Genomic DNA, 12,479 nt, shown 5'->3' with positions numbered 1-12,479 from the left:
CGCCCTATGCATTGTGGGGCTGGCACTGTCTCCTCTGAATGAGCTCCCTGAGGATGGGAGCCTGGGAGGGGATTAAATGCGGATTTGTCCGTCCCCACCCCTCCAGAAGGAAGCTCTCCCCCCACCCCGCATTTAGATTAGTGAAACTCCTGCCCCATGGAGCCTTCCTAAAGCAATTGCCCTGCGGAGCGGGCTGTGTTGGGAGAACGATAGAAGGTGTCCAGCCCCCCCACGGGAGGTGGAAATCTGACATTGCCCTGCAAAACGAGGCCCTTGTTTCCCCAGCCCCGGCCAGGCCGGTGCGGTTAGGCGCCGTGGGTGGGAGCTGGGGGGAATCTGTTTTCCCAGGCTCCCTGCCATCGGGAATGACTGAGCTGCCCTGAAACGGGAGGAAATATTTCATTAGAGGCACATGCGCTTCAATTTCACATGATGGAAACGTCAGGATCAGCTTTCGCTCCCCCCTTCGCCCTCCCTTGGCATGTTCAACGGGGGGAGAGTCCTCGGGCGATGCCCCTGGCCCCTAGAGATCCAGAGGCTGCGTGGCCCGTCTGCAGGCTGCGGGACGCGCCCTGCACCTGGGGCAATGGCTTCCGACGCGCCGCGGGGTATTCTTAACACGGGGGCTGTCGTAGGCGGTGTGTTCTGATGGGGCCCGATCCTGCGTAGATGGGCGTTTTACCCTGGGCTTCAGCGGGCGCTGGATTCATCCTGGAGCACGCAGACCCTGCGCACACCCCCTTCCAACTACACGTCCCCAAATATACACCCACTTGATGCACACCCCGGACCCAACCACCCACACACGTGTACACCCCCCTCCTGCTCATCCCTACCTCTGCGCTCACACCAAGTGCACCAACGACCCCCACGCTCAGCCGCTCAGCCTTTTCCCCTGCGCACACCCTTTCGTACAGTAGCGTGCACACCAGCTACACACCCCTTCCTCCTACGCCGGCTGTACCCCTCATCCTTCCAGCCGCACACCTGAGCCTGAGCCCAGCACCCTTCCTCCTCGTCAGACCTCGGTCTGCCCTTCCCCCCCTCCCTTTGTCTACCCTCTGAAATGGGTGATCAGGGCTCCCTGGTGAATGGTCAGTAGGAAACTGACTGGCTGGAGCGTGCTGGGAACGTTGAGTATCATTCTGGGGACCTGATTCGAATGTTAAGGAAAGGAAGGAGAACCGGGTGGCAGAAAAGATCCCCCATAGAAGAGATGCTTTTCTCTTTACCAAGCCAGGACTCCGAGCCGATAACTCCGGGGATTGCATTAGAGACCTGGCGATGAGAAGAATACCGGGTGCTGACGTGGCAGGAATCAGAACTCTCAGCTTTTTTTGTTTGTTTGTTTTTTTTACTACTGATCAGTTCTACTGAGATTTCCTCCGCTTTAAAACGCTGTTGGGCTTTGGCTTTTCGGGGCGCGTGCCTGTAAACTCCCGTGTTACAGAAGATGCTGAAGCTCAAGTATTGGAAAACAACGCCCAGATTCATTTTCTTCCAAACAAATGGTCGGATTGCAGGGAAAGGGAGGGTGGGAGGTTCAAAAGGAAATCGGCACAATGCAAATATCTATTTATACAACCTGGGTACAAACTTCTTTCTTTATCCTTTCTGAATTTCACCGTATTCCCTCTCCCGCCAAAAACAAACAAACAAACAAACAAAAAAACCCACCACCGTAAACATAGTACAGGGTTGCGTTAACTTCTCCTTCGTAAATACACTTGCGAAAAACGAATCTCCTTCGCATACAAATAGCCCACGTGTTCTATTGTGTTTGTCAGTGAACAACCCCCGGCTCAGAGCTAATCTCCCCCCAAAGAAGTAGTGGTTTATCTAAATAGAGGAAATATAGTAGAAAATATAACGTGGATGCAACTGAATGAATCTGAAAGGACACAAACGTGCGATCCAGGGCTAAACGTACCTGTTGGTTTTTTACAGTAACAGACTATTAGGCAGAAAGCATTCTTCTTTGCCTATAAAATGACCCAACTGCCTCCAGTAAATTGTGACAACTCCGGAGAGACCAGAAAGGAGAAACCAAAGAATCTCTGGTGGGGGGTGGGGATGGGATTGTTAAATGAGAAAATATATCGCCGTCCTGTGTGAATATCATGATATCAAAATTAATCCAGCATGAAGCACACCGATGCTAGAGTTAAATTGAAACTCGGTTCCTCGTATTTCTTGCATTTTAGCAGGGAATCGTTTTTAGCCATCCTAGTTTCTAGACTTTTTTTTTTAAACCAACAACAACAAAACAAATTCGTTTGCTAATTGATGCCTCAGAATAAAGGATCCGATTTGCTTTCATAGCGGGCAGGTTTTTTTTAAAGGTAAACCCATACGGATGGGAAATTGAAAATCAAAGTCGTTGTACGTCCAATGAATACATCTGGTTATCCTAGTCCATGGAGCCATCCATGTCCTCCTTTGGAATTATGAAAACTGCCAATCGTTTTAGCGAGTGTAGTCTAGTTTAACCGGTATTCCCCCCATGTCAAGAGAGGTTAATTTTAGGGGTCAGGGACTTATTTGGAGGTGCATAGACTGGCGCCCAGAAAGGCATTGCACAATTTAGGAGCAGCAGACACTGACTCTGGCTTATTTCCTTTCCCTTGGCGAACTAGATAACCTACAGCTAATAGCCCTGTAAAGCTGCTGCCACTGCCCCTTTCCAGGGATTAAGGACTCACATATTGTTTTTTTCTATTGGTGGAAAATAAAAATGAGCATTTATGGGACACTGATCAAGTCTGCAAGCCAACTGTAAAGCCGAAAGATCAGTATCTTTAGCCAGTAAAATTGGACCGTGGATATTGAATGACCAATCTGTATTTGTTTTGCATGCTGAAGACCATTTAACAATGTGCATATATTTCCATAGACCTGGAAAGTCAGCTTTTACAATCTTATCTGGCTCCAGAAATACCCTAGAGAAATAAATTGAATATCCATGCATTGCATGACTCTGAATTAAATCTACAGTCATACAAATAAGAGAATTTAAACTAATGACCAGGCTATAATGCACATGACAAAAGCCAGAAGATGTGCTTTGGAATCTGACGTTTCATTCTTAACTCACTGTTGTGACAATATAGAAACAATTATAGCAGCTAAAAGAGATCTAGAAAGCATTATCTTTATTACTTTGTCTCCCAAACTTAATGTCAGTCACTCTTAATCCTTTGTATGTGACTTCCCTTTATCCTATTAAAAATCCAAAGGGAAAGGAATATGGAAAATTATACAGCACATATTACTTCTCATTTAATCTTTCTGTTAAATAGATATTCAGGCAATGAAAATATAATTTACCTAAGAGTCTCTAATAAGTATTTGGACACCAATTAAACCATTGGGCAATAAAGAATAATTACAGTTCTCTCTTTATTTTTTTCCAGGAGAGAGACTGAACTGTTTCTTAAAAACATGGTCTTCTGTTTTTATTAATCAATATGTGGTAAGTACTCAGTATAATGGAACATTTCCTCTGGCTCTGTCTCACTCTTTCTCTGTATGTGGGATGTGCTTCTAAAGTGTATTTTAGATAATCACAGGTAGTGAAGGACTAGAGTGTAGATTGATACAATAATTAAATACAGTTCATTATTTACAAGCATGTAACAGTGGGAAGATCCTCACTAGTTGAGTCAGACCATCAGGGAAAATAGCATAATTTTCAATAGAATGGGTCAATGAGGTACAAAGAACAACAAATAATTGGTTTAATTCACTTCCCCACAGATCAGAGCAGTTCTTGAGTTCTCATTTTATATATATATGTTCCAGTCTATCAGTTAAAACTCTATAGGGATATATATTCTCATTTCCAAGGGGCATGACTTATTCTAGACCCCATAAACTTCACATGTCATAATTGAAAGTGTAATATGATCAAGTTGAATTGTTTCCAAAATTCCATGAAAGCACTTTATTGTTTTGCCAAATGTTATTTGTTTTAAGATGAATTGTGGTTTTTCTTATTGTTAGCTAAACAACAAAAGACTTCCATAACTTTCAGGCTTTGGGATATTTTTTTTGAGTAGTTTAAAAGTGTCTGAGATTAATGATATATATTAATGATTATATATCATGATCAATATCATATAATGAGGATAATATCATATATCTATATATAAAAGCACAATTTGGTAATACATTTTTTCCAATTTTCAGACCATATTGTATATGCAAAGGTTAAGACTAGAATGATTTTTCACAAATGAATAATAAACCTCTAAAATAAGATTGATGATGGGAAACTGGCACAACCTTAAGTGGATAATTCATTTTTTGTCAACTTTCTTTGTTTCCTGCACTGGCACATACAGATTAAAACACACACACCCACAACTATCACACCCACCCACCCACACAACTATCACACCCTCACACACAGAGACACAGACACCCGCTCTCTTTATTTTGGACCCCACACCCACTGCTTATACACCTTCATGCACAAAGGCACACACATCCATATATATATATATACACATACTGCATATAAATATTCACCTCTTCTGTTCAGAGGCTCTCACACAAAACATACACAGCTTGGGGCTGGTTAAATTATTCATTGTGGCTAATTTATCCAGCCTCTTTATTTCTGTTGTGAATGATCTGTGAACAAGTTATGATTTTTATGCATTTTTAATTTTTTTCAGTTGTCTGACTAGTTTCAGCAAACCAATATCCGTGAATGACTTATTTGCAGATTGTTCACTGAATATTTGCTATTAAAACCTTGTGATTGGGCAACTAGCTAAATCACATGGTATTGTGTCTGTTTCCTGATTGCTGACAAATTTCTAAACAGGATGAATTCCCAATTCTTTTAGTGAATTATCACAAATATTCCAGGTCCACATTCCAGGTTGCTCTTTACTCATAATTCTTCTAATCTTTTGAGCAAATAAAAAGTTTTACAAAATGGTGCATTACCATTCTTAAATAGACACAAACTTGTTTGCCATGCTTTTACTTTCCACAAATATTCTTCTGAATAAAAAAATCATTCTAATAAATGTTCTTTGGTAGGGGAATAAAACAGGGTCATGAAAACAAGTAGAGATGGTTGAGATTTTGGGGGGGGGGGGAGGGCAAACCATTTTTCTGTCCATAAACGTCATTGGTTGAAATTGAAACTTCCTGGGAAAGGGTCAGTTTTGATGGGAATCTCAACAAAAACAATGGGGTTTTTTGAATAATAAGTTTTAAAATTGTCAGTTTCCCATAGTGACATTTTGAAAATGAACAATTCTGTTTTCCCAGTTAGAAATGACTTTCATTTGGAAAGTGAACAAATTATAGTTTAAATAAAAATGATCAAAATAGAATCAAAATATTTTCACTGACCTTAATTTAAATTGGTTTTTGTTTGTGAGTTCATGAAAATTTTCGAGATAAAATCTTTGCCCCAATAAGGGATGGGAAAATTTGTTGAAATCTCAACTGTTTTCCCAGGATGGGAAAATGGTTTCCCACCCAGCTCTAAAAATGAGCAAAGTATATCTGCTAGTTTTGTCTGCAAGAAGATTTGGGAACACTTTTTTTTCTATTAGCACATGCCACATGTGCTCACAGCTCTCCCCACACTATGCACCATCCACAAACCAGACCCAACAAAACTCTTAGTCCGTACACTCGTGTGCACACACCAGACATGCAGACATACAGCCTCTCCCACACGTAATTACCAGACACATACACTCACAATCACCAGTCACATGCTCACAATCTGCCCATGCACACACACAGTCACGGCACACACACACACCATGCAAGCGCATACACACCCACCTCACCTCTCCCTCCTCCCAGTGAACAGACACACATGCATATTTTTATTGTATCTGTCAGGAACACGAAAAACCTTTCTGCCAGCACTCAGCACAGGCGATTTATGAGCCCGGCCTGTTTGAGTGAAGAGGGGGTGGGGGTCAGGGGAGAAATGATGGGAGAGCAAATAGCCCATAAATTGTTCGCTGTGATTTACACTGCAGTCCATTTGCAGTCCATTCTTTTCTGGAGGCTCACACACAGATCTCTCTCTCTCTCCCTCTCTCTTTCACTTTGGGGTCCTGAGTTGGCCCAGCTGGAGGAAGACAGCGATCAGAGTTCAGTTGGTGCAGACAGAGCTAAAGTAAACAGACGTGGTCATTCAGCAGGCAGTTAGCAGCCTTTGGACAGATGAGCAGGGCTTTGGGAAGACCACACACACAACCCCCCTCTAGACCACACAGGGACCAGACTGCATTGGGTTTGCACGCTACACACACACACACACACACACACACACACACATACATGCACGCAAGCAACACTCCTCCCACTACCAGGGGGCCGAGATTTCTTCTGGGCCATAAATGTTTTGGAGGAGCCTTCCTGCCCTGCTCCTGGAAACGTTTCCTACCTCTTACCAGCTCTGCTGCTTGTGCTGCACAAGTCCCCCCTGCTTGCTATGTGATTAACTCCACTACCGTGCTGAAGAACAGGGTATACATTCCTGTGCAGGAGACATAGTGTGCTCCTGGAAAAGTGCCACTACTACTTCCACAGCTAATAAAGTCATCTGCAAACCTTGTCCTTGTCTCCCTTCCAGGGAAATTCATACCATCTCTATAATTCCTCTTTCAGTTGCTATCTATTATGCACTCAAGGCTGTCCTATCATTTGGCCTCATTCAATTTCCCTTTGTCCAAATGTCATTTTCAGGAGAAATCACCAGTGCCACGCATGAACTGCCTTTCATGCAGTCTTGAAATTATGCTCACATTCAGCATGTGCAACCCTCCCGCGAACCATTCTGTATATAGTTTTGGTTAATTCATCTGACAATATTTAGTTAACCGTTGCTCTCAGCCACTGCACAACATTTAGATGTAAACAACCTCTTTTTCTGTAGCGTATGCCAGGATGAAGTCATGAGGAAGAGACGTTCCTGAATTGCTTTACCACACTCTGCTCAATGCGCCTTTCATTCTCGTGACATTTGTAGAGCTGCTCAGACACATTCCTTCCACCACCACCACTCCTTTTTCCCGTGAAGAGTGATCACTCTAGGGTTCTTTCGTAGCCCAGGTGAGCGTGTTATTTATTTTCTGTATATCTGTGGCACAAAGGCTTGGACCCTAAGTGGAGCGTATGTTTGTCTTCTTGCATTGTTCTTTTATTAGCCCTGGGCCCAAACAAAAAAAATGTGGATCCAAACACTCTAGGGCATTGGGAAAATTGGTAGAGCCCAGATCTGTGCCCAAATTTTGTAGCTGGCTCTTCAATGATGGCCTGAACTCACATCTGGAAGAGCCGTTTAAACACTGTTCAGATTCAGAGCTGAGTGTTGCACCTCAGACTCATTTCTATTACTTGCAGCAAAGTATGCATGCATGGTGCCCTCAAGAGGGGAGAGCTATGCTGATGACAAGTTCCCTGCCCTGAAGGGTAAAAAGCACAAGCTAAAGGCACAAACGGATATAGTGCAAAACAATAGGAGGCAATACAAATAGAGAAACCATGTGGCTGATGGCAATTATCAATGGAATGCGTCATGCATGGAACAAGTGGGGTTTAAGGACATTTTTGCAAGAGAAAGGCAGGGGGAGATTGAACCTGGATAGGTTCCATGCGTAGGGGGTGGTTTGGAAGGAAGCATGGTGTAACCTAAAGGAGTCTTTTCTCTAGTGACCCAGGGGGCAGGCAGAGGAGTTAGCTTTCCATCATAATGACACCCCTAAACTACTGCTCAGGCTGCAAGTCAGATCCACTCCTCCAGTCGCTCTCCATCTGCAAAGCCTCAGCACATTGGAGGGATGCTGACTCCTGGCCATACATCTTCATTTGATAAGGTCATTTGTGATGGGGAGCTGCTGAGCTGCCATATTTTGAGAGAACAGCGGCGCTGCTGGAAGCTGTCTTTTGGAGAGCTCCGTGCAGCGACGCTTACATAAGGTGTGGGTGTAATCTGGAAATTCCTGCTCCGCTTGAGAAGGCTAGATTTATATCGGGAGCTGGAGCTTGTATTTTGAAGCCATGACAACAGTGACAACACATCCCCTGAGGACCCACTCCTATGCCATAGAGTCTGCCCAGCGTCTGCCCACACCTCATAGGCACCAGCCGGCAGAGGAATATGCTGAGGTGTAGGTGCAGGTGCCCTCCTCGTGCACAGAGTGATGTACTGCCATGGCTCCCGGAGCTCGAGTACACTCTGTGTGGCACAACTGAGCCCACCTTTGCTGTAGGGGAGGGCTTTACCCCAGGGCCTACTGGCAGGGACGCTGAGAATTGTTGCCTTCCTCTAGCACAGTGGTTCTCAGGGGCCCCCGGGGAGGCCATGAGCAGGTTTCAGAGTGTCCACCGAGCATGGCCAGCATTACTCTCGCTGGGGCCCAGGGCAGAAAGCTGAAGCCCCACAGTATGGGGCTGAAGCCCAGGGGGCTGAGTCCCACCACTTGGGGCTGAAGCCTGAGCAATGTAGCTTCGTGGGGCCCCCTGTGGCGTGGGACCCCAGGCAGTTGCCCTGCTTGCTTCCCCCTAACGCCAGCCCTGGCTTTGATATGCAGAAAACCAGTTATTGTGGCACAGGTGGGCCATGGAGTTTTTATAGCATGTTGAGGGGGCCTCAGAAATAAAAGGTTAAGAACCCCTGTTGTAGGAAACTGCGCTGGGCCCTTGCATTGCAACTGAGCTGGGTGCCTCCACCTGACTGATGTCCTGCGGGAGGGAGAAAGGTGAGAGGTGCTGGAAGACAGAGGAACAAGCTTGGCCCTTCCCATCTGTCTTTCAATGTTCCTACTTTCAGATAGCAGAACTACGGTTAGTCTGGCCTCATGCATCAAAGACCAAATCCTGAGGACCTTGTTCAGTTTTTGCCCCAACTCCGAACGGACTCGAACATTTGCCCCTCCCTTAGGTGTTAGCTTTGAACCTAAGCAATCTCCCCCACGTGGCACAATGACCTCGCTTTTATTTTTTTTAAACTTACTCACATCTTGGCCAACGTTAAATGAGCCCGATTCCGTCTTCTCTGCCTGCCTCTAACAACAGAGGAAGGGGATGATAAACCACCCCGCTATCCTATGCCACCTTCCAAGCTATGCAGAGCTTAAAAGGGAAGTTACCCTGTTAAAGCCTCTGCCACAGCCTATGAGCGACAACTGGCTCAGTGTTAAATGCACGAGATTATAAACCAGATCAGAGTTCACTCAAGTGAGCTCTGAGAAATTACATTTGCCTGTCAGTATCACGTTAAAGCATAACACAGGCTCGCATTTTCCCACTGCTTCAGCTCCGAGGGTGTTTCACTCCCTGCTGAGAAACATGAAGGTCAGGGCCTTTAGGTTTCCAGATCTGCCCTTGCACACCATTGGGAAATCTGACAACAGCCTTATTATTTATGTATCCAGCCAGGACTGCCTAATGAAACCCAGAGATATTATGGACATGGATTGGAACTGTGAGGTAAGAGAGAAGAGATCAGTTGCATGGTTCATATAAACACGGCGACTATTCATGTAAGGATGTTTCTAAGGCTGGACTTGAGTGCCAGATCTGACAACCCTTCTTCAGGCTGAGTAGCTTGTATGCAAGTAGTCTCATTGGCTTTGTTAAGGCTGCTCGTATCTGTGGATAAGGGTTGTAGTTCTTCAGATTTTATCTGGATTTCCTTCCAGATATGATAGCTTTGGTGCCAGACAGAGGATAAATTTAGTGACAATGGAAAAACCCAACTCCATATCCTAAATAAGGAGAAAAGGGTGACTTTGCAGGCTAGCTCAAGAGAGGCCATTGTCGAAGAAGGAGATGAAATGACAGTGGGAAATTTAAGACAGTTTGCAAACAGAAAAATAGATTTAATGCATTGAGTAAAATGTGTTACGAATTTTTCACCCAACACGAATTATTCTTGCAATATCGAAAGCCTTGACTAGTATGAGTGTAAAGGAGAAAGAGGCCGTGATCTGATTGTTCAGAGTACACCACTGATCATTCAGAAAACACTTTGTCCAGGGCACACAAATGGGTCTGATTGCAATTCCTAACCCAATATGCCCTGACTCTTAACTTTGTAAAAGGGTGCCATGGGTCTATTCCGGGTTCAAAAGGAAAAAGAAGCTTTTCTTGGCAAGGAAATGCCTCCTAAGTAGACTCATCACAAACCAGGAACATGTAGGAAAACTGTGACTCAGTGCATTTTACTCTTGGCATTTAAGGGACTGAAAAATGATTGCAGCTTCCTTTGGCAATTGCAGCGGGAGCCTGAAGAAGTGACCTTTAAGGAGATTCTGTTTACTCCAGCCACAGACTGAGAAGCATTGCGTGATCTCTGTAAATCTCTGTTCTCTGCCTTGGCTCTGACCCCACAGCCTCTCGTCCAAACTTGCAGCAGTTAACAAACAATAGAGAGAAAGAGAGAGAGAGGATACCTTGAAAATACTGGTCTAAGATAAATTGCACTGATTCTTTCCCATAGGATCTGAACAGATGAGAATTGCGTAGACATCCTCTGCACCACAATAGAGCTATATGCAAGATGCAATGCAAGGCTTTCTAATTGCTGTCTTAGGCTGCGTAACTAAATCCACAATATTTCACACAATATGGTTTCATAGTTTCTGGAGATGTGCCAAAAATGCAGATCCATAGGTTTTGTCTTAGCACTAATCAAGATGTATCAGTTTTAACTAGAAGAATCTCATCCCTGAATCACCCTGCTCCTGGGGAAAATAAATTCTCATCTGACATAGCTCCACTGAATCAAAGTAGTTACCCTAGTAGAGAACCTGGCCCAATAGAAATTCTGTGATTATGCTGAATGGGAGCAAACTCTGACTGACTTATGATGGTGATTATTACATGCATTTATTGGGGGTCCATCCCTGTGGAATTTGGCTCATTTTACATGATTTAAATTGGGTTCCTTTAGCATTTCATTTCTAATGAAAGGAGCCTTTGCATCATGCCCCCACCCAGCCTCATACAGCAAAGAAAACCCACCCAGTTGGCTAAGTGCCCGGTGTTCACTAGACTGGGCTTAGTTTGAAAATCTAGACCAGTGTTTCCCAAACTTGGGACGCCGCTTGTGTAGGGAAAGCCCCTGGCGGGCCGGGCCAGTTTGTTTACCTGCCTTGTCCGCAGGTTTGGCCGATCGCGGCTCCCACTGGCCGCAGTTTGCTGCTCCAGGCCAATGGGAGCTGCTGGAAGCGGCGCGGGTCAAGGAACGTGCTGGCCTCCACTTCCCGCAGCTCCCATTGGCCTGGAGCAGTGAACTGCAGCCAGTGGGAGCCGCGATCGGCTGAAACTGTGGACCGGGCAGGTAAACAAACTGGCCCAGCCCGCATGGGGCTTTCCCTACACAAGCGGCTGAACAAGTTTCAGAACCACTGATCTAGACAATGAAATGTGGCTTGCAATGAATTTTGAAATCTCACAACCTGTATCGAATGTGTATCATCTCAAGTGTGTCCATCATTGTGGTATCTAGGTGCCAGTGTAGGCAGGTCCAGGTTGAGCTCTAATTCCATTTGGAGAGAATTTCCAAAGCCTTCTACCAAAAGTCTCATGCCAGTAGTTCCCACAAGCCTAGCTGCTTGCACATCTCTGTGGGTCAGTTGCTTATCACTTAACCCTAAATCACCTCCCTCCTCCTTTTTGCTTTCCATCCAAAAATTTCCTAATTCTTTTGAGTACCAACCCCACCCCCAGACTTAAAGGCTCATGTCACAATATCACAATCAACTGTACACCAGGCCAAATTCTGTGCTGGCTTACGCCCCATGCAGCACCACTGAAGGCTGGTGTATGTCTGTGTGGAATTTAGACCCCCTGGGCTTTATTTGTCATTTATAAGGAAATAAGAGGATCTGCTTTTCCTGATATGGGCTAAATAGGAGTCTTCCTAAACAATGCTGAAAAGGTTCCCATTACAAAAAATTCCTAGTGAATGGAGATTTAAATTTAGATCTGGCTTTCTAATGCTGCTCTTCTGCCATTGCTTAAGGCACCAATTGTTTATATTACAGTTTTGTGAACAATTACAGATCCACAATTCATGCTTAAGAGATGAACGCTATTAATGTCCAACAATATTGCTACTTCTTTCCCTTTTCCCAATTTTCTTATTATATGATATTCAATGCCTTCCTCTTTGGTTTGAGTGTGGGGACAAACAATCCGTTTTAAAGTATGTAAACTTCCTTTCCCTGGTGAATCAAGGCTGGTTACCTTGCCATGGAAATTTGGGATGGTTTCCGGAAATTAGCAGGAAAAATATTGAAATAACTCTTTTTTTTACCCTAAGATCCTATTCTGGGGAGTATACATTGGTATAGTGTGTGTGTGTGTGTGTACACACGTACGCATGGATCCACCCAACGATGTTTGTTTAATATTAAAAAAGGACGGAAATAACACATACATCTCTCTCTCTGGGCCAAATCTGTGTGTCTTCCACAGCTATGGATGGT

General features: G+C 44.5%; 1 long non-coding RNA gene across 1 annotated transcript; it reads left to right on the top strand.

The window, feature by feature from the left end:
* The first annotated feature begins 3,415 nt into the window (after window positions 1-3,415).
* On the top strand, window positions 3,416-9,456 carry LOC123349011. The gene is made up of 3 exons (XR_006573306.1): window positions 3,416-3,472; window positions 6,920-7,095; window positions 9,420-9,456. It is a non-coding gene; the product is annotated as an uncharacterized LOC123349011 (long non-coding RNA).
* Window positions 9,457-12,479: the final 3,023 nt, after the last annotated feature.

The sequence above is a fragment of the Mauremys mutica genome, chromosome 14 (genome assembly GCF_020497125.1).
Source record: "Mauremys mutica isolate MM-2020 ecotype Southern chromosome 14, ASM2049712v1, whole genome shotgun sequence".
Lineage (NCBI taxonomy): Eukaryota > Metazoa > Chordata > Testudines > Geoemydidae > Mauremys > Mauremys mutica.
This window is presented reverse-complemented; position numbering and strand designations above follow the sequence as displayed.